Source organism: Desmodus rotundus, chromosome 2 (genome assembly GCF_022682495.2).
Source record: "Desmodus rotundus isolate HL8 chromosome 2, HLdesRot8A.1, whole genome shotgun sequence".
NCBI classification, from domain to species: Eukaryota; Metazoa; Chordata; class Mammalia; order Chiroptera; family Phyllostomidae; genus Desmodus; species Desmodus rotundus.
Window position 1 is genome coordinate 141,224,525 of NC_071388.1, and position 22,195 is coordinate 141,246,719.

The 22,195-nt window shown below is 41.1% G+C and overlaps 1 pseudogene; it reads right to left on the reverse strand.

Annotated features, from left to right (window-relative positions):
* Window positions 1–14,146: 14,146 nt before the first annotated feature.
* LOC112313179 (ragulator complex protein LAMTOR3-like) lies at window positions 14,147–15,422 on the reverse strand (annotated as a pseudogene).
* Between the last annotated feature and the right edge of the window lie 6,773 nt (window positions 15,423–22,195).

Genomic DNA, 22,195 nt, shown 5'->3' on the forward strand with positions numbered 1-22,195 from the left:
CCGCCTTCCCGGAAACTGCGTGCGGCGGCGCGCGGGCGCTGGAGGAGGGCGCGGGAGGAGCGCGCGCGGGGCCCCGGAACCCCTGGGAACCGGGCGGGAGGGCCCGGACCCTGGAGCTTGGCGGTGCCTTGTCCCGAGTGGGTGTCGCTCAGATTAACGGTTTGGCTCCTGAAAAAGAGAAAAAGTCTGCTCCAATGGTTATTTTCTCTAAAACTATGCGGAATGCCGGACTTACTCTCTCTACTAGTTAATCACTAACAAGTTACAACAATTTTCACTTTCGGTTTTAGAAACGTCGTTGTTTTGTTTTTGTTTTGAAGAAATCTCTCACAAAAGTATTCCTGAAGTTTCCATGAACACTAAAGAACACGTTTTTAAAAACGCGCGCCTGTGTGTGTTTGTTCGTGTTCCTGGAGGTGTTGTTGGAGTGGTCGGTTGACGCACCAAGTCAAGTCAAAGCAGGGGTCTCTTCAGAGTAACTTTTATTGTAATTATTGTTCTCTATTGATCATCATAACTTTAATCTACAAATGTTTACCACCAGCACATCATCTTTCATCTTTTCCTCGTGTTTTGCAATGTCCTCGGGGCACAGGAGTTGGGAAAGGTGTGGCACTTGGATGGTTTCTGTGACCTCTGTCCCCTGAAAGTTTTCTTTTAGTCTTTTGTTTGGTTGGGGAGCTTGTAAATAAACACTTCGCTAGGTGTGACCTTTTCCTTTGAAAATAAAAACATCTGGCTTATTACAAGAACTTCAGTGTTTCTTAATCCTACACACAGAACCACCCCACAGCTGCCCTTGCTCATAAATAGATGGGGGAGGGGGACGCGTCAAAATGATTTCCGGGCATAACTTCTAGTTTATGATGCTATGTAATCATATATAATAACCAATACAGCGGTCTAAAGTAACAGAGTAACAAAAGTCAAATTCCTTCATATCAAAAAAAATTGATAGGAATTAAAATGGTTTTTCTAAGTGAAAAAAAAATTAACTGATGTGTGATAAGGACTCTTATGCTTATTAGCCCAGTTAGGAAATACAAAAAATACGTGTTGAGAATTACTCCCATTCTACCTTAGAATTTCAGAGAGCATGCACTCTAGAGGTTATCTAGATTTCTTCTTTTGTCTTATTTTTGTTTTTATAAGAAGATTATAAGCAGCAGCACCACGACCAGAACAGGACTGATCTAGTCCTAACTCGTATCCTGTTAAAGGGCAAAGGATACAGGTAGCAGCGAAGCCAGTGGCCACCTACTTGCCACAGCTGAGCCGCGTGCAACCGCTTCCGATCAGCTCAGCTTCGGATCCAGGACTTTGCAAAGCGCTGGGACTCTGAAGATGAATAGTCAGCTCCAGAACATAGGATCATCAACAACTGGAATTGCGGGCAACTACTGAGAACTCCTGGGAATTTTATAAACCTATTATTTTGCCCATAACTATATGAGATACAAGTTTATCCATATTTGGCATAAGAGGACACTGAGGTTTAAAGAGATGACCCCAAATCAGGCAATTCACATGTGACGACACTGATACTGACTTCACTCTCAGCCACGAGATCAGCGTCCCCAGACTGCCCGCTGGCGCATGGAGGAGGAGGAGCGTGGCCAGTACCATCAGGAAGGCTGCACGCTGGATTCAGCTTGGGAGGTTCACAAGTGCACATCAGCACGTTAAGAGTTTTGAGAAGTTTTGCAGGAAATAATTAAAACACATTATAAAGATTAACTTTATTCAAATCAATGACCATTAAATCATTTTTTCATGGAACAGCCATTAAATATTGAAGTTTCTAGTGGGGCATTTGAGTAATCTTTACTAATGATGGGATCATGACGTATTACCCCAAAGTATGGCACCTTAGCGTCTTGAGAATTTTAAGCTGAAAGAGAAAACAGCAGAAGAATGTCATTCTGACCTTTCCCCCACCACCACCCTTCTCCTGCGAAACAGGCCATAAAACCCTCCTGTGAGTGCTTTCCCTGTACCCAAAGGGAAGGAGCAGTCTCACCTCCAAAGACAAATGGACACTGAGAAGAATTCCAGCAAACAGACCTTGCTAACTTTTTCCACTTTACGACGTTCACCTCATGCTCCCTAACGTATTGTTCTCCACAACTGTCCACTCTTCATCAAAGCTGCTATACAATAGGTCTAACTGTTTCCTTGGCTCTTCATTTCCTTAAGAAAGCTGCTGCGTCAGGTAAAACTTAAATAAATGTGTACAGTTTTCTCCTGTTAATCTTTGTCAGTTTAATTTTTAGTTTAATTTTCAGACCTAGCCAGGACCCTAAGAAGATAGAGGAAAACTTTTTCGTACCCTACACTATAGTGGACTTTTATATTAATGACTAATAGAAGTCATTAGTTAAGGAATGCCTATCACACACTCAATAAATATTATGCTGCACATGAAATGCCGTGGACATCTCATGTAAATCTACAATGCCATATGAAATATATAGATGCTACATGTTTATCTCCCCCACCAGATGGCAGTGAGCTCCCTATACACACACACACACGTATCAGTGTTAGATACAGTACAATGTACGCTATGAAGAGGTGGGATACCAGTAGTAGCAAAACACAAAGGAAAAAGTAGGCCCCTCTCTCAGGAAATTAGGGAAAGATTCCTCCACAGAAGAGGTGAAGATTGAGTTGACTCTTAAAGTTAGAGAAGGTGGGTTCAAACAAAAGTGAACTGAATATGGCTTCTGGTAGAGCTCTCTTAGATAAAGTGATCATAGGATAAACCCAATTGTTTGGCTTGGACTTAAAATCACAAGAGAGAAAAACCTCAAAGAACCTTGAAATTCTTTTCTTGGAATGCTTAAAGAGAATGTGGCCTTGGGATGTTGGAAAAATCAAAATATTAAATTCCGATTGTGTAAGAGGGTGCAGCCAGGGGCCCCCCAAAAGGATTTGTAATGGGGTCCAGAACTCAGGCTGTCCAGGAAATATTAAAAATATGGGATGCTCTCACCCCCACGAGTCTGAATTGGGGGACGGGACACATGGAGCAGGGCCATTGAGTCGTTTTGTATAGCAACAGTTTTGCAGATAAGCTCTAGAATGGTCATTTAACATATCTATAACCTTTGACTGGTTTCATAGATATGTTAAATAGCTGTGGCTGTGCTTTGAGCCAGGGAGAAGGGAGTGACTTCCACCCAGGATGTAACTGGGAGGCAACTCCCCCTGGTTACAGAGCCTGCTTAAGAGCTTGGAGACAATTGGCTCCACAACACAGGGCCACGCATGCCCCGCCTTACTATGGCAGCCTAGAAAAGCTGGAAAAATATGGAAATACTGTCAAGTGTAGCCGATTGTGGGAGGAGTCGGAAATGGGGCTGCAGATGAATTGGCGCTGGGATTTAAACCCAGACACGGCAGCCAGGACAAGAATCACCACGCAGCTTTAGCAGAGAAGAACATGCTGCTTTGGCAGGGGAGAAACACGCGGCTTTGGGTCTCTCTTTGCCACGCAGCTTAGGAAGCTGGAAAGCAAGATGTAGCAGTGATGCAGAGCTCTTTCTTAGCAGTTTGGAAGACTGCAGAAGAGACACTTTGGAAAGGAAAGGGGTGAAAGGACTCTTGCTGGTGGGCCACGAGAGGGTGCCATGTGGTTTTGAAATAAGAACTGGAGATCCTGGCAGCACCATCTGTGCTGGGAACCGAGAGAGGCCTGCCAGCCGAGCACGGATTACTGGGAAGAACCAGGGGCTACCTGAGCCATGGACCTCTATTTCTTTTCCTGAGATATGGTACCCCAGACTGGGGAAAGGAAGGACTGTGTGTTTGTGGGTGTTTTATGGGACTTTGGGATTTTAATGGAGACATTAAGTCACTACTCTTAAATCTGTATAACTTGAATAAATAATTCCTTTCCTTTTCACCAGTCTCTAACGTGGAGAACTATAATTCCCAGGTGGTGGGCAAGGCAAACCTACTACAGGGGGCCCCCAGAATAACGGGGGGGTCCATTTGGAAACATTGTGCAACCCCTTCTCTGGTGGCCAATCAGGAAAAAATCATGGGAGACCACATGCACAGTAAAAGCCAGCCAAAACTAGCCAGGAAGGATCCTCCCTATAAGAATAGAATCCCTCCGGCCCATGAGGTCAGTTTCTGCTTGGAGTAGGCCTGCTCCCTTGTTCTCTGCTATAAACTCTGGGTGTTCGGTTCAATTCTTTGTCCCAATCACCAAGAGCCTGGTTACCTGTGCCCACCTGTGACAATTGTGTTATCAAAATTCCAGGTAAGAAAGAACCAGACAAAGCACCCAAATAAATCAATGTAACCTCCAGGGAGCTCAACTGTTAAGAGAACATATATAAATACACTGAAAACAACTAAAAAAATATTATTGGGTTAGCCAAAATGTCTGTTTAGTTTTTCCATAAAATAAAAGACTCATTTTTCATTTTCACCAATAACTTCATTGATTTGGATATTTTGAGTATGTCAGCTATCTCCTGAATGGCAGAACATTGATTGTTCTCAATGTCTAGGTTTGATTGCTCTGAACTTCAACTGGTCCACTCAACTGTGGAGCCTCACCCAGGGAGGGGAGAAGTCTCAGGTAAGAAACATCACAAACCATTTTTGACACATTTGATCAGTCACAGCACCTTCCCCATACATTGCACAAATCCTTTTTTGCATTTCATTGCATTTTTACCATTCCTAGAAATAATAAAGTGTATGTTGAAAGTGTTGCTTATTTTCTTCCATCCTCAAATGGCTATACAAAAATTCACCAAACAAAAATTCACCAATTTTGATGTTTTTTTTAATGCATGCTGATATGACAGCTGTCACAATACCATCTAACAAAATTGTTTCAAATGAAGTTTAAGACAACTAAGCACTACTACAGGAAAAAAAAAAAAACACAACTTTTTGACCAACCCTAGAAGAAATGTATTTGCTTGACTACCTTTGGTTTTTGATTTGAAAATTTGTGATTTATCTTTACTTAAGGGGCTGTATGTGGAGTTCCAGAAATTGCCAAGAAGAAAGATTTGGGTTGGTGCTTGAATAAATTGTGTCTGATTATTTCCCTGGTTTGAATAGTACTCTGCAAATTGTATCAACTCATTGCAACAAAGAAGTTCACTGATCTCAGGTTATTAAAACCATATCAGGCAAAAAAGCTCAACCTGTTTTTTGAAATTAAGTTTGTTTTCTAATTGGTCTTAGAGAACCTAGTTCTATATAGGGATATAATTTCTACTACAATATATCTCAGTATAGTATATGATTTCTACCCTTTTCCCTCGTGCCATGTGCCACAGTTACAAAAGAGAAAATGTGTTTATGGAGAAAGGACAGCCTGTAGACCAGTACTTGTCAGATGTCAATGTCCCCAAGAATCAGACAGGGATCTCCTAAACATGCAGACCCTGATTCCACAGGCCTAGGGTGGAGGTTCTGCATTTCAAACATAGCTAAGTGATGTTGATGGTGCTGGTCCTTGACTATACTTGAGGTAGCAAGGCCACAGACTGACCAGTTTACTAAGTGAGCAGAGAGTGGCCAGAAATGGTCATTCCAATGGACAGGTGGTATGTACTGGGTGAGTCTTTGTCCTGGATCAGTCAGGGAGCACAGGGCCCTCTTCCTTATTGCCAGTCGGGTGGGTGTGTCCCCGGATAGAAGGCAAGGAGTGTCTAGGTGCCACGGTAGAAAGAGCAACAGCTGTTCCTGTTCTCCACACCACCTCCAACAGAGAACAATTGTCCCTTGTTTGCAGCTAGGCTACCATTACAGCAACTCTGAAATGGAAAGGAAGGAATAAACCATGAGGGTGATAGGTCAAAATGATGTAAAAAAGTAGAAAGAGGAAGTAAGGAGAAACCGGAAAAAAAACCAAAACAAGACTAGTATATCTGGGAACCTTGAAAGGAATATTCTTTTCTCTTTCATTAATTATTCATTTCAGTTTATTTTAAATAGTTTCCCCTAGTGTACAATGTAACCAGATAGAATGATCTCACACACAGTGCTCATTTTAATAAACATAAAATCTGCATGGGGTGGTTTGATGATATTGGATACATAAAGCCAAAGGTAATTTATCCCTCTCAGTGCTTAAACTTCTCCAAAGAAATTATAAATAAAAACAGGCTTTGTCCCCAATAAAAATAAAACAAAAGTGTCCTTCAGATCTTATTACTTGGTGACTTTATGAATTGGACTGGACACATTATTGCCTTTTGGGAGGATGACCTCAGCTGTTTTTCAACCCCTTGAAGAATAAAAACTCTAATCTGGGTACCAATACTCAAAGCGAAGTTTTCTCAAGTAGGTGAACAATGGTTGATAGTCTGGTTGTCTTGGAAACTGCAACACCTTAAAATGACCAGGACATCCGGGCTAAGTCTGCTCTGACCTTCACTAGCAATGTGAACTTGGGAATATGTAATGATGCTGGCACATAATAGGTGCACAAAAAATGTGAGTTCTGATCATACTTCCCTTTAACTTTCTGAAGTTGTCTCCTCACATGTAAAATGAAGATAATAATGTTTACTTAATAACAATAATGTATTTTGTGAGGATTAAATGGGCTAATGTACATAAAAATGTTTTTTGAACAGTAAATGCAAAGTAAAATAATATTACTGATGTGAATATTGTCTTCTGGTTTTAAGCTCCAAATGGAAGAGTTGATTTTCAGAGCTGATTTAAGATAGGAGAAAATAAATAGATAATTTAAACAGAAGTTTAAAATCTCACGGGAGTTGCCAAACAATTGCTTATAACCACACCGGATGTATACCGTACAATGCCTTCTGGTGTTCCCTGGAATTGTGCAGTCGTGTTTGGGAGGGTTTCTGGGCTGCGAAGACTTGCATGATTGCTAGTCTAGTATTGGATAAAACAAGTAAGAATAAGCCAGTCAAATAATAAGCATGAGATTCATTCACATTCTATCAACTATTTTTGTCATATTATTTTATGAACTTTACATAAAAAGGACAGGTCATAGTTTAGTGGCATTTTTTAAATCTAGTCTCTATCGTGCTACCCTGAAGTTATCCCAAGCAATACTGCAATTTTCCCTGTTCTCCACAGAATTCGCTTCTGTGGTCACTAACATATTCTGCTTCCCTCCCAGGGACAATGTGACCAGATGGCCCAGGTTGCTTTAGGCTCCATTTCAAGCATTCTACCCAGTTTTATCCATGTGTCACAGCCAGTGTCTCTTTTCCTCCTCACCTTCTTGCATTAAAATTCATAGTTGATGGTTTCCTTATGTCACAAGTATATGTTCGTGATATACGAGGTCTGTCCAGAAAAAGTCCAGCCATTGTTAATATAACGAGAATGGTTTGCATGACATTGATGTAACCTGGCATCAAGTGGACTGCAATGAACGCATGTGAACAATGATGACTTCATTGTTCTAGTCAGTGGGGGTGGTAGATGCCGTTGAGTGAGCATGTGTACCGTGTGGCCATTGCATTCAAAATGACTAAGCAAGTAGAGCAAAGAATCTGCGTCCAATTTTGTGTTAAGCTTGAACATTCCTTTTCAGACACTGTTGGGATGATTCAGAAGGCCGCAGCTATGAGCAACTGGTGATTGGCAGCTTCATCATGACAATGCACCCACTCCTGCATGATGTCTCATGCAGAGTCTTTTGGCAAAACATCAAATCACCTAGGTGACTCAACCCCCCCTACAGCCCAGATTTGGCACCCTGTGACTTTTGGCTTTTCCCAAAACTAAAATCAACTTTGAAAAGGAAGAGATTTCAGACCATGGATGAGATTCAAGAAAATATAATGGGACAGCTGATGACTATTGTGAGAACTGTGTGAGGTCCCAAGGTGCCTACTTTGAAGGGGACTGAGGCGTCATTGTCCTATTACACTGTTTTTTGTATTGTGTATCTTTTATCTTCTTCAATAAATGTCTCTTTTTTATATTACATGACTGAATACCTTCTGGATAGACCTCATAGTCTTTCCTGTAACTGAAAGAACATAGTCTTTCCAGCCTTCAGTCACTGCTCAGATCATCTAATCTGAGCCTTAAGAACGAAAAGCACCGAGCTGCCTGTATAACCACCAGTCCTGCAGGTGACACCAACACTGAGAAATAACAGGGAGCCAGAACAGGTGACTGTTTCACTCAGACTTTATTAATGCAGGTTCACTCAGCTCTTACTAAAGCAGATTTAATTCAAATCTATACTAACCTAATAACAATACCAATCACTCAGAAACAATCAGTAATAACATTATAAACCCGAGTCCCAAAGTCTCAGTCTGCAGGTCCAGGAGACAGCCTGGTGAGCAAGGGAGCTTCAGCGTCTCGCCAGGAAGGATGTCCAGAGCCAGGTGGGCAGCAGGGCAGTCACGGTCTTTAGTCCAGCTGGGCAGAGCCTCCAGTGGTCGATGCTAAGGGAGATCGGCGTGGCATGAAGCGGCACTCTGGTGTATGGAGCTTGGCTGTATCAGCAGTGGTCTGGAACCTGCCTCAGTTATACCCTGGAAGGTAGAGTACTCCACCCTTCTGGGTCTCTTTATAAGCGTACCCTTGACAGTGAGTGGGGAATGTGCCCAGGAGCCTCTATGGGTGTTCCCGTTCTGTAGACTTGGCTGTTCTGGTCACGTGTGCAAATATCGTAGGTGTGCCTCTGCCAGATGTGTCTGCTCTGACTTAGGTAGTTTGCCTCTTGAACCAAAGTGTCGTGGATGGCTGGCAGCCATCTTGGTTGACCTGAGTGATTCCACTTTGTTTTATATACTTTATGCTATCTTGACTGGACCAATACATTTTACTGGTCCTGTTCTCCATACCTTTCCACAGGACTTTTCATGATGGCTAATTAACATCTGGAGTTTACCCTGCTAATGATTCCCTGTCTTTTCATCCTACATACCCTTCTGAAATTATTCTTATAAAAGTGCCACATCTATCACATCATTCCACACCTTAAGCACTTGCGGATGACATCTGAGATTACCTACAGCCCAAACTCCAGACTGCAAAGCCTACCCTTACCATGCTCCCAATCCCCAACTGTTTCCATAATAGGTTGACTACAACTTGTCCTTTTCCTTTTATCATCCATTACACCCCTTCTTTGTATCCAACTAGATTAGTCAGCTATCTCACTCCACGAGTCTTACCAACAAACTGGGCTTCTTCTCACTCTCATTTCCCTGTCTTCTCCTTTCTATTATTTCTGTCATAAAGTTGTACAAATGAACTTCCAACAAACACGTATCGTACTTTAAATGAAGTGGTGATGTTCAAAATGAATCATCAAGGAGGCTCTAGCCAGAGTGCTGGAGTAGTGTCCTAAAGAATTCTTTCTGGGGCAGGCATTAATCCTACAGATACTGGATCCTAGGAAGGCGGGCGGTGAGCTGCAGGCTGTGGGGTATTGGTGAGTGTTGGGTATTCCTGGTGGAGATGCAGGTATGGTCATGGCAGTGGAGGCACTGGAGTGGGTGTAGGGAAAGACTACAACCAATTAGCACAAAAGTATTTCATTATTTAACATTCAGTATGAACACCCAGGACATACTGGCTGAACACCAGTGGCAGACTCTGCTGATGCAACTCCAGGCTCAAATTAAACTCCTTATCCAATAACCTCAGAAGCCGTGTCCATTACACTCACCAGGCACATTTACAGCCTTGCATTGTTAGTTATTTTCTTGGAGGATTATTGTGGAATCCATCTCATGAAGATGAAAATCTTTTCCAAAACAAGAGTTGTACAGCATCTATGTCTCTCCTAAAATATCAAATATAGTGTCTTTCTTAGGCAGTCACCTCCCCTGTATTTATTAATGAATAAACACATTCTATATTTATTTAGGAATAAATTAATGAAAATTGATTGATCAAATAACTGGGAACTATATACATCATAGTATAGTGATTTTAAACCACTTAGAGAGTGAGGGAGTGACATCCATCCTTGAGACTGTTAAGAGCTCCAAGTCCTCCTCCCAGATATACCCATAGCTACACAAAATTGTGCATATCATTTCAGGCATCTCACTTATCCCCTCAGCCATTCATAGATTCCTGGGAGTCTAATGGAACCTCGGTTAAGTACCATGGTTTAAATGAAATTTTATAGAACTAGAGCACTAATCTAAAGAATTAACTTTAAAATGTTTGCATCTTATTGGTATACTTATTAATGACACAAAGGAAATAGCACACATACAGTGAGATTCTATGTTCCCATCTAACAGAGTTTGCTTAAAGTTACAGCACATTTCATCCGATGTGCACTCCAAGTAAAGCTGGTTAATGATGACCGTAAGCAGGCCTAGACCTTGAAGCTTTCAAAGATTTACTTTTTTTTATCAGCACTCTTTTTATCCCCAAGATTTTATTTATTTTTAGAGAGAGAGGAAAGGAGGGAGAAAGGGAGAGAAACATCAATGTGTGAAACATCAGTTGGCTCTCGCACGCCCCCAACTTGGGACCTGGCCTGCAATCCAGGCATATGCCCTGACCAGGAAACAAAACGTCAACCCTTCAGGCCAGCATTCATTCCACTGAGTCACACCAGCCAGGGCAGCACTCTTGATTTTATAAACAATGAGAAGCCCATCAACCCAAATCTCCAGGTAAGCCTGAGTATAGTAGGTCTTCATGGGAGATATAAACACTTTCAATAAGTCTTTGTAGCATCTCAGTGAAGGACAAACGGCTTAGGCCACACCAAAGACCCCCAGCCAACTACTAATGGTGAACTTTAATGTTACCTTGGTATTCCCGTGAAAAAGGTACTTTAGGAGGGCTCATCCTTCTTCATCTCTTGGATCATAATATCTAAGTGTCTATCTCCTCCATCTGGAAGACAGAATTGCAGCAGGACCCATATGCTTGAGGTAATGGTACAGTCTCCTCTGGGAAGGTCAAACTGCTGACTCGGGGTTTCGGTGGAAGTGCACTCATTCCTGGTCATACTCATAGAGGTCAGATAACAAGTGCCAGTAACGATCTGGAGTAGGACCATCACTGACGGGTTGAACTATTGAACAAGAACCACACGCCTAAGTGTGAAGAGTATGACTCATGTCTAACTGGGAGTGGACAGGCATATGAAAATGCAAGATCAACTTTGTCTCAGATGGGTCTTTTTTCATCAGGGAAAACAGTCTCCACACATAAACAAAGCGTAGACATGAGGTCTAAAATAGTGAGATCATTGTCACTAAAACTCCTTGTGGAATTGACTCCCACCGAGCTTTGCACCATGACTCAAAGAGATGGGACTTCCATCAACTCCAGTGAAGCAAATCAGTATGAAAAAATAACTTTTTCATATGTCATACTGATTTGCTTCACTTCTTGGGGAAAGTAAAAATCTTTGATATGGTATTAATTTTTGGATTGGTTTCTATTGTCTGAAACTTCTTGGAGCACATTACTAGGCCAAAGACTTTAGAAATGGACATGAAGAGAACCCCAGAAGAAAATAATAAGGAAAAAATAGTTAAATAATGCTAATTAAAATTAGAGCCAACCTATGCTTTTTTGGGCCTTAGACCAAAGTATTATCACTGGGAGACACAAAAACGTCACTGTTTTCCAAGAACTCTTTGGAGGAATTACATCAGTTCTCTGGAACAAGAAGAGAGGGTGTGCCATGGAAGAGTCTGTGACTCAGCAGCAGCCTTATTTTTCCTCTGCTTTGACAACTGTGATAATGAATGAAAGTGCCCGAAAGGAAAATGGTCATTCCCTCTATGTCATTCGGTGTAGTGTGGTGCACTGTCCCCCACGTGGATAGATCCCAGTGGAAAATCCCATGACGATAATGTGAGACTCAGGGGAGCGCCTGTGGTGCAGGGAAAGAACATTAGGAGAAGTCATTCCCCGGGGCCTCTTATGCAACTGACTTACCACATGGTCTCAAAACCAAGCTTCCAGAAGCAGGGAGTCGGGTGAGAAGGGTTGGATGGTGGGTGGCTATCGTCTGCTATTTCTTCATCTGTGGCAACCCCCGTGTGTGAGTGAGAAGCACAACTTCCCTCCAGTAATGTATCTTGGTTTTTGGGCAAAGAGCTTAAGCAGTATCAGGCCCACTGTTTCAGCAGTTATGCCCACTTTCTCCACCAAGTGGATATCTGGCCATCGTGAGAAGAGCAGTGACTATAGCAATGAAGGTGGTGTGTTCCACCCAGGAGTAGCCTGTGAATAGTGGTGGGCAAAACGTGGGCAAAAGTTGTGAGTATGCAAAAGTTTCTTCTTAGATTATTTATTAATTATTGTATTGTTAATAAAATACAACTGTAAACCTACTTTTTCCACCACCGTATTTATTGAATAAGGTACTATGAACCAACTTATGGCTTTGACCTCGTTCTTTTTCAATTTACACCAAAGCCCTGGTCCTAGGTACTGGGAGAACAGTAGATATGACTGAAAATTTAAAAATATATATATTTTAAAATCCTTAAAAAATTCTAGGCTGTCAAATAAAATCTGGAAATGTATTCAAGTAGAACATTGGTAACTTGTCCAGGCCCGAAAAGCACAGTGAAGTATTAACAGGATTATCACTCAAAAAAATTTCAGTGAGACAAATGGATAAACAAAAATGCAGAACTTACATATAATGGAATATTATTGTACTTAACTTAAAAGCAGAAATAAATTCTGACGTAGGCTCCAATGTGGATGAGTCCTATTTGCATGCAAATCTTTGTATAACATTGTAAAATGATGTGCATAAAATTAGTCACGGTTTAACAAAAATTCACTATTTCCAGGTTGATAGGAAAAGAGAAGACAGATTTGTGTGTGTGTGTCATTGAACTTCCCCTTATTATCTGGATGGGAACCCAAGTTATTTTATATGGGAATTCAAGAAAGAGTAGTATTAGAAAGTTGAGAGAACTTATTCATCTCATGTGAAAGTAAAGAGGAAGAGAAAAAGAGAGAAGAGGAAGAAAAAGAAAAAGGGGAAGAAAAGATTCCTGACCCGGCATTCTTCTTTACGGAAATCTGCCCCCATGAGTTGCCTCTGACACACTTGCATACCCCTAGCTTTGGGCCTGAGGCATAAATGCAAGGTTGACATCTGACTTCCCAATCTAATTTCCCCAAACCCCTCACATTAGTCACTTCGGTTCTGGAGAATTCAGATTCATCTCGTCTTGCCGTCAGCCAGAGGCTCGAACCCTGTCCCCACAGTTGTGCCTCACGTTGGGCCGACATCTTACCTGGTCGGTCTTTCACTCATGTTTTTTCCTTTGGACCCATAGAATAATTTTGTATTAAAACCACTCTCTGAGAAAAGAGGAAGAGAAAATAAAAAGCACATTTTAATTTAAAAGTTAAGTTCTTCTCAATTATTAATTACATCTTATTTTTTTACTTTTAAAAATACTATTTTATTTATACTCATGTATTAAAAAAATGGTCATAGTATCATGTTTACATACATGTCAATATTGGAAACAGAGTTCAATAGTGAATCACATCTAAATCTCATAGAGGACGCACAAATATTAAAACACTGATTGGTTATAGAAAGCAGAGTGGGGGGAAAACCATGAGCTATCATGTTCATTTTTAGCAGCACCCTCTGAGGAGAATCAAGTAGTAATACTTACCTACACTGCAAAATAATATATAAAAAGGAAAGTTAGTGATTGTACTGATTTTATTACTTTACTAAGCCATTTTTATTTTATCTTCCCCACACTTGATGCAAAGAAATAAAACAATATGGAAAAAAATGTCCTCACTATTACTCACAGTGAAAGGATCTGCTCCATTCTGCAGGCCTGGCGGAATGCACAGGAGGCAGCACTGCGTGGTGCAGGCGGAGCAAAGTAACGTTTGATCCTGACCCACCAAATGGAATCTGCAGATTTGGTGACTGGACTAACTCCCTGGGAGCTGCAATGGATGGAACCCTTTCCGTGGTATCCCCAGATCTCAGTAAGTAAGACCTATACAAGAAGAAATAGCAGTCAATCTGTCCATAAATTGTATCTATAGAGTCCTTCTTTAGCGTAAGGTAGAAAAGGGGCCCTTACTTGAGTGCATGGATACAAGTATTGTTGTGTCCATGATGCTAGACTGATACTGTATCTGTTGTAATGAAGATAAGGTAGACATCAAAACCACTGTGAAGTTAAGAAACTTCTACATCTTGTCTCCACTCTTAGAATAATGGAGCCAGTTCCTTTTCTAGGCTGACAATTAGTCCTGTTTTGGCATTACTGCTGACTATGAAACTCACCACCAAAGGTAAACGATTAAAATGAACCACCTGGTATGTATTATAGTAACAGATGATACTTTTCTTTTTTGGAAGACCAAGTTTGCTCCCTTGGTCTGTTGCAAGGGCAAAAGTAGATAAGAAACTGTTAGAGAACAGACCTTGGGGGGGGGGGGGTGCTGGACAATATACTATTACGGAAAGGACTCCCCCTTTCTCTCTGGGGGTCCCCCCACCTACTAGGTTCGCCTTGCCCACCGCGAGAGGAAAGACATCTCTCAATGCCAGAGACTGGTGAAAAGGAAAGAAATTATTTATTTAAAAGTTATACAGACTTAGAATAATGACTTAATGTCTTCATTAAAATACTAAAGTCCTCTAGAATACCCACAGATGCACACAGTCCTTCCTTCTCTCTCTGCCCAGTCCAGGGTACTGTATCTCAGGAAAAGAAGTAGAAGTCTGTGATTCAGGCTCCCGGCACCATCAGCTGTGTCACAGCCACGGGGTCCCCACTCTGCCAAAGTCGGGTGGTCTCTCTAGTATGGCTGCCACACCTGGGCTTAAATCCCAGTGCCAGTCTTCCTCTGCAGCCCCATTTCCAACTCCTCCCACAATCAGTTATCCCTGCCAGCATTCCCATATTCTTCCAGCTTTACTGGGCTGCCATAGTAAGTCTGGGCAGGTGTGGCCCCACGGCATGAAGCCAATCTTCTCCAAGCTCTCACACAGGCCCTGTAACCCGGGGGAGTTGCCTCCCAGTTACATCTTGGGTGGAAGTGCTCCCAGCTCCCTGGCCACAGCTGTTTAACATATCTATGAAACCAGTTAAAGGTTATAGACCTCATGTTAAATGACCATGCCAGAGGTTAGCTGCATAGCTGTTGCTGTACAAAATAGCTCTCAATGGCCCTACTCCATGTGCCCCTTCCCCCAGCTCAGGCTTGTGGGGGTGAGGACATCCTATATATATTCTTCTAATATTTCCTGGACACCTTGAGTCCTGGACCCCATTACAAATCCCTGTTTGGGGCCCCCCTCTTGGCTGTACCCTGTTACAATACCAGGTCTCAAAGCAAGCTCTGGAACGTTATCATTGGCCACTTTAATAACAGGCACTCCCACTCACATGGAGCCCTTCAACACTTGGTAACTTTTTATACAGGAATCGCGTTAGGTCATCCGCCATGATAAACCCCTTTCTCCTGCCGATTTAATATCCACGCCTGGCAAAGTGGTTCCAGTTACCCGGCCTTCGGGGCTGCCTGGTTCTCTGGACAGCAGAGTTTGTACCTACCTGCTGTCACTTCAGGGACAGCTTCAAAGACAGGTTCCTCAGAAAGCCACTGCCACATGAATTATATTTATATTTTAAAACAATATTTAAATCCAATCACAAAACATTAGGTCTACAGGGAACTCATTTTTGTTCCCAAGTATATACTATGTATATATACACACACACACACATACATGTGTATACATATACATATATGCGTATACATATATATATAAATGTATGTGTATGTGTACATATATTGTAGGAGAGGAACCAACTTTTTTCTATGCTACCTTCAAGGCTCTTCTGGCTTCTCTGACAATTAAATAGACTTGAGACAGATGAGCAAGAGAAAACAACCAAATGCAATATGTATGTATGGAATCCCACTTGCGTGAGGGTCAGAGACACCCACAGGTGGGAGAGGTTCAGAGACAGAAAGGAGGACTGAGCTGTGTCAGACCTCCTGGGCCAGGGTTGAGGTAAAGCGCCTTGGGGCTTCAAAGGGTCATTGCCGAGGTTCAGGAGAACAAAGGCTTAGTCAAGGAAAGCTTGCCCCACCCTGTAGATAGGTCAAAAGAGCAGCTGAGGCTATGATAATTGCTTATTGTGTTCAAGGCTCCTAATTCAAACTCTTCTAGGTAGCTGGGAGGGGGCAGGCAGAGGTTTCTCTTGAGCCTAAGGTTAAAACTACCTTTCCTCAAAGTAATCTGCATAACACTGATTCATCCTGGAACCTCACAACATACATAGAAAAGGGTCCATATATAAAATGTTTTGAAAGTAAAGTCATGGGGGTTGTGTATTTTTTACCTTTGTTTGTATTTTCTAATTATTATTTAATTAAAGTTTACTATTGAATCTTCCTTCAATAAATTAATGTGTTGAATAATGGATATGTGGTCATTGAAAGTTATGACTGTATTCTTTATGAAAACTATTTAACATTGACCACTTTTCTCTAGGATGGTGTGGAAGACAAGGGGCCATATATTAACCTGACAAGCTCAGGGGAGGCCTGCAAGGCGGCCTCACAAACTCGAAGAGGGAAAGTAACCGCAAAGGGTGGCCTAAAATTAAAACTGATTAACTAAAAGCTGTTGGTGGCAGGTAGTCATGCCCTGGGCCAGTCTTTTTCCCTAACAAAGGTCAATGTTCACCTTAACTGAGCCTGTCTGTTGTCCTTTTGCATCTATGATAACAAACCTTTGGAATATCAAGGTAACTTCCCGTTTTTTTTCCAAACCCCTTGGGCATAAACTGAGACCACAAATCCCCTCTTTGTTATTGTTATGTTAATTGTTGCCTGTTAACTATCCTTTACCCACCTATGTAAAAGAAGTATGTGTCAATCATTTTACCTTCTATCCAACCCCAGAGGTTTCCCCCCTTTGCTTTCTCCTGCCTCCCCTAATCTGTCACCAATGGATTTCTTGTAACCCTCATACTAAAACTGGAAAAGACACAGGAGTTCGGGTGGCCTGTCACTACCGAACCCAATAAGCAGAGACAGGGGTTAAATCTTTATGGGCACTTTATTCAGATGACGGGTGATCTGAGAAGATGGGGAGTTCATATCCTAGCAGACCATCTTGTCTTTTCTTTCCAGGCCAAAGATTTTATTATAGCAGGGAATAAACAAGGTACAGTGAGGGGTTTTGAAATTCAGGGAAAAGTTAATTGGATGAAAAAAACAACTTCAGCATTCTCGCCCTGGGTGGTGGTCTTAAGCTGTGCCCCAGGCAGTGGTCTTTAGCTGTGTCCTTGGCGGTGGTCCTCTCCCCCTGGAGCACAATGGCCCAGAAACCAGCTTGAGTTGCTTGCAGTCCTCCTGAGCACAAAGGTGGAACTGCTGGTGGTCTCCTGGAGTCAGGGTGGGTCATGCCTTCAGCTCCTGGAACAATAGCTTTTACATGCATTGATTACTAAGCTTATTAGCTGTTACTTAAACTAAAATTTTCCAACTCTTAAGTCCCCTATCATTATGACTCCCCCTTTGATTCTAATGCATAAAATAAGGTGCTAAACTGCCATTCTCCCGAACATTTCTCAATCTTTTGAGATGTTGCTTCCCAGCAGTTGTGGTCAGTTTGGCTCAAGTAAACTCACAAAAAATTCTCTACAGGTCTGAATGTTTCTTACATTGACAATGGAATCATGTGCTCTCTCTGCTGCTCAGGGTTCCACATGGACCACCACTCAAAGTGACTAGAAACTGATCACTTTGCTGCTAGTTTCTGGGCTTCTTAGGCACAGGCTGTCAGTAAGTAGTATGTGATCCCCTCCGCCTGAGTATCTCTTCCACTTAACTTCTCTTTCCCTTTATTCCCCACAACACCACAACTAACCATTACACAAGCTTTTGGCTTTCCTGAAGGATTTGGTAGGTAGCAGATATCTGTCATGTGTGACTAATCAGACTGTTTTGAATAACTTCGTCATGTTTTGATAGTTACCCACAGTAGGAATCTTTCATCTTAGTGAAGAATCCAAACACGTAATTCCCAGTTTCCTTGCTGCTGGTTGTAGGTATGTGGGATAAATTATGCCAATCAGATGCCTCACATGAAGCTGATGCAGAGATTAGTTACAGAGCATCCATTTTCCTGGCACAAAACTATGCATCATGACAAGACGTAGCAATGGCCTATTTTACTCAATTATGTTGAGCAAAGGAAAGTAGCTGCAAAAGAATACACACTATATGATTCTATTTATATGAAGACCAAAACAGGTAAAACACATTTGTAATGACTGAAGCCAGAAAAATGCTTAGCTGTGAATGTTTCAAGCATATTGCATAGGAAGGGGCATGAGGAAAAGTTCTCTGGTTTTGGAAATCTTCTATCTCTTCTTTTGTAAAAACTCATTAAATTGTCTCTCTCTCTCTCTCTCTCCCTCTCTCTCTTTTTCCCTTCCTCTCTCTTTCTCAAATCAGCTGGGGGGTGGGGGGTGGGAAGCCCTGGCTGGGTAGCTCAATTGGTTAGAACATCATCCAGATGAGTTAAGGCTGAGGGTCCTGTTACGGTGGCCGGTGACACAGGCTATGAAAAAATTCACAAAGAGAAGAAAGTATAGAGAATAAAGTTTGTATTTACTCTCCAAGAAAGGAGAAGGGCATGGTGTGGAGGGATACACAGCATTGAGAGGTGGGGACTTCGAGCTTTTATTGGATTAAATTGAACTAAAAAAGGGTGGAGGAGTTGCTGTTGTGTGGCCTCCAGGCTGTTGGGGCGTTATAACAGGAGGCTGCAGTTTGTTCCAATGTTATCTTCTGCCTGTGGCTGCAGGGAACGGTTAGTTCTGTTCTTGCTTTCCAGCACTTTCCAGTCCTGGGGACAAGCTCAGAAGAGTAAAATGGCAGTCATGTTTAACAAGGTCACGGGCCTGCAAAGCAAATGGGGCCACACTAGCAAATGGGGTTGACTTTATCCTTTCAGGTTCAACTCCCAGTCAGGGCACATAAACTGGGATAAACTAGTAGAACAACAAATCTCTGTCTGTCTCTCTCTCACACACACACATTCCCTTCCTCTCTCTCTCTCTAAAATCCATAAATTAAAAAAAAAATTTTAGTCCTGGCTGGTGTGGCTCAGTGGATTGAGTGCCGGCCTGTGAACCAAAGGGTTGCCAGTTTGATTCCCAGTCTAGGGCACATGCATAGGTTGTGGGCCAGGTCCCCAATAGGGGGCACACGAGAGGCAACCACACATTGACGTTTCTCTCCCTTTCTCCCTCCCTCTCCTCTCTAAAAAATAAATAAGTAAAATCTTTAAAAAAATTTTTTTAACTCATTGACTAGAACATGTATTGTAAAGCCTGTGCATTTTATATAAATTATACCTGCTTAAAAAGTAAAACTAAATCTTTCAAAAGGAGCTCAGTCTTATTTCTTAAAAACAAAAGTTGTGATATCAACATTCAGAACTCTTTTAGTCAATTTAAATAAAACATGTTAGTTTGACATCATCTTCTTCCAACCCAAGAACCTAGACATGGGAGTAGTAAGTGAAAGATGCTGAATCACCATAGAAAAACTATTTTAAAATATAGTCAGTTTGCATGATATCATGTCTGACTAAAATGTAGAAATAGAAGAAAGATTTCTATTTGTCACTAATAATAAAAATACACTACCCTGGCTTATTGGATTGGCTGGTGTGGCTCAGTGGATTGAGTACCGGCCCACAAACCAAAAGGTCGCCTGTTTGATTCCCAATCAGGGCATATGCCTGAGTTGCGTGGGTCAGGTCCCCAGTTAGGGGTCTGCAAGAGGCAACCAATCAATGTATCTCTCCCTTCAACTCTCTCTAAAAATAAGTAAATAAAATCTTTAATTAAAAAAATCATCAATGTTTTCTAAAAAAAATAAAATAAACCTAGGATTAGTCAACTACGAAGTAGAATATAATGTTATTTTCTGCAAATTTTTCATAGTTTAAAAAAATCAAAGTTACATAGTACAGAGAAGACCTTTCTAGAAAGCCTTCCAAAAAGAAATGAGAATTTCTTTATTCTACATCTTAAAGGAGTAATGTTTTGTTTAATGAAATATAACAGCTGCATCCTTATTTTTAAACATCCAGACTTTTAATCTCAGGTCTTTGCCGCCTCTAGGGTGCATCATTCATCCACATTGGCCAGTTAGCAGAATTAGCATGCATCAGTTCTTTACATTTTATTGCCAGATATTAGTGGAGAACAATTAGCAGACAGTGCCACAGTTATCTTCTGATGCCCTAAGAACATAGATGCTCCATAAGCTTGATCATTTGGGAGCAATCACCATTTGTATTTATATTAGAATGCACAAAGTTTGGTCTGCTATTCAAATATAGCAAAGTAACACACCTATTTACCCTCATTGTCATTATTCAAAATCTCACCGAAATTATGGAAAAGAAATTTTTAAGAGAAAAACTCACAAATTCACAAGCACAGAAAGAATGGGAGAAGAGATAATAGCAACCAAGAGATGTCAACAAAACAGACTCATAATAACTGATTTAGCAGACTAGAAGAAGTTAAAATGTTTGTGGCAGGTGTGAGGATGGAGGATACCAAGAAATATATTGATTAGACTGCCAAACCACTGAAAGCCTGGATATTAAGGCAACAAGCTGTTTCTACATGTGAGAAGCAGATGAGGCTGAAAACAAGAGGACTGGTGGATGGCCCGCATGAAAGCAGTTCAACCCCTGAATCTCCTCCCCACCCCTCCATGGCCAGGTGACTCACCCTCCTCCCTCCCCTGCAAGGCCTTTGGGAGGGATGATTCCCAGAAAATTTAAAGAGACAGTTTAGTTCATTTGTTTGCCAATATTGAAAGCAGTGTCATAATTCTGTGAGAAGTTTAGAGAAGAAATAGCAATATGTACAGAGAACACTTACACAAATAAAAAAAAAACCCAGAGGCTATTATTGTCAGAGAAAAAGACTTGTACAAGAATGGATATTTAACCATAGTCTACTACTTGGCTCAGCTAAGAGAAGTATGTACAGAGTCATAACAATGTAAGCACTTACATATTTGCTTATATTTCTGATATAACTATATTGAGGGGATGGGGACAAGGAAGTGAGGAGATGGTAGAAGGGAGATAAGAACAAAAATCCTTAATTTTCTTAGTAGAAAATTAATGCATAATGAAAAGTGAAAAGTTAAGAAATAGCAATATAAGCATAATATAATAGAATTACAGAGGTAACTATCTGAAGAAACTACTAAAAGAATATAAAATGATTGACTCTGGAAGTAGGCAATGGGGATAGATTAGATTAAAGAGAAAGGTCAGACATGAACTTGCTATATTTTAAGTTTTATGGGACAGTCTGACCATTTTAAAACTCTGATAAAAATAAAAAATTAAATTAAAAAAGTAAAGGGCATTGAGATTAATATTTTCTTTCTTAGAAGGACCATTTCTGAATATAATGTTGACTTGAAGATATCTATCTACCCTAACTGTTTCATTGATTTTTCTGTTAAATTTTGAACAAAATTTCTGCCCTCATTGTACCCAGTGTTTTTCTTTAATTAAACTTTTAATTTTGATAAAATTATAAATTCACACAACACAGAAAAATCCCAGGCAGCCTTTACCCAGTTCCTCTCAGTGGTAACATCCTGCAAAACTGTAGTTCAATATCGCAGCTCGGATACTGACATGGACACAGTCCTTCACCACGAAGGTCCCTCGTGTGGCCCACCTCCCTTCGCCTCCCCCAACTCCATCCCGTACCCCTGGCAACCACTGACCTCTTCCCCATTGTTGTAACTTTGTCTTTATAGAATATTGTATAAATGAAATCATACATTATGTGAACTTTGGGATTAGCTTTATTCACTCAGCATAAAGCCCTGGAGATTTGTGTATCAATAACTCATTCTTTTTCATTCTGATTTGTATTCCAAGGTGTGGCTATTGTTTATTTAACCGTGCACACAGAAGAACATCAGGGTTGTTTCTGGCTTTTGGATATTACAAATGAAGCTGCAATGGACGTTTGTGTACAGGCTTTGAAGATAAATGCCAAAGAGTACAAATTGGGGTCAAACAGTAGTTGCATGTTTAGGTATCTTTTGTAATAGTTTTATTGAACTATAATTCATCCCTTTCAAGTTCACAATCCAATTGTTTTTAGTATATTCACAGAGTTGTGCAACCATCATCTCAATTACC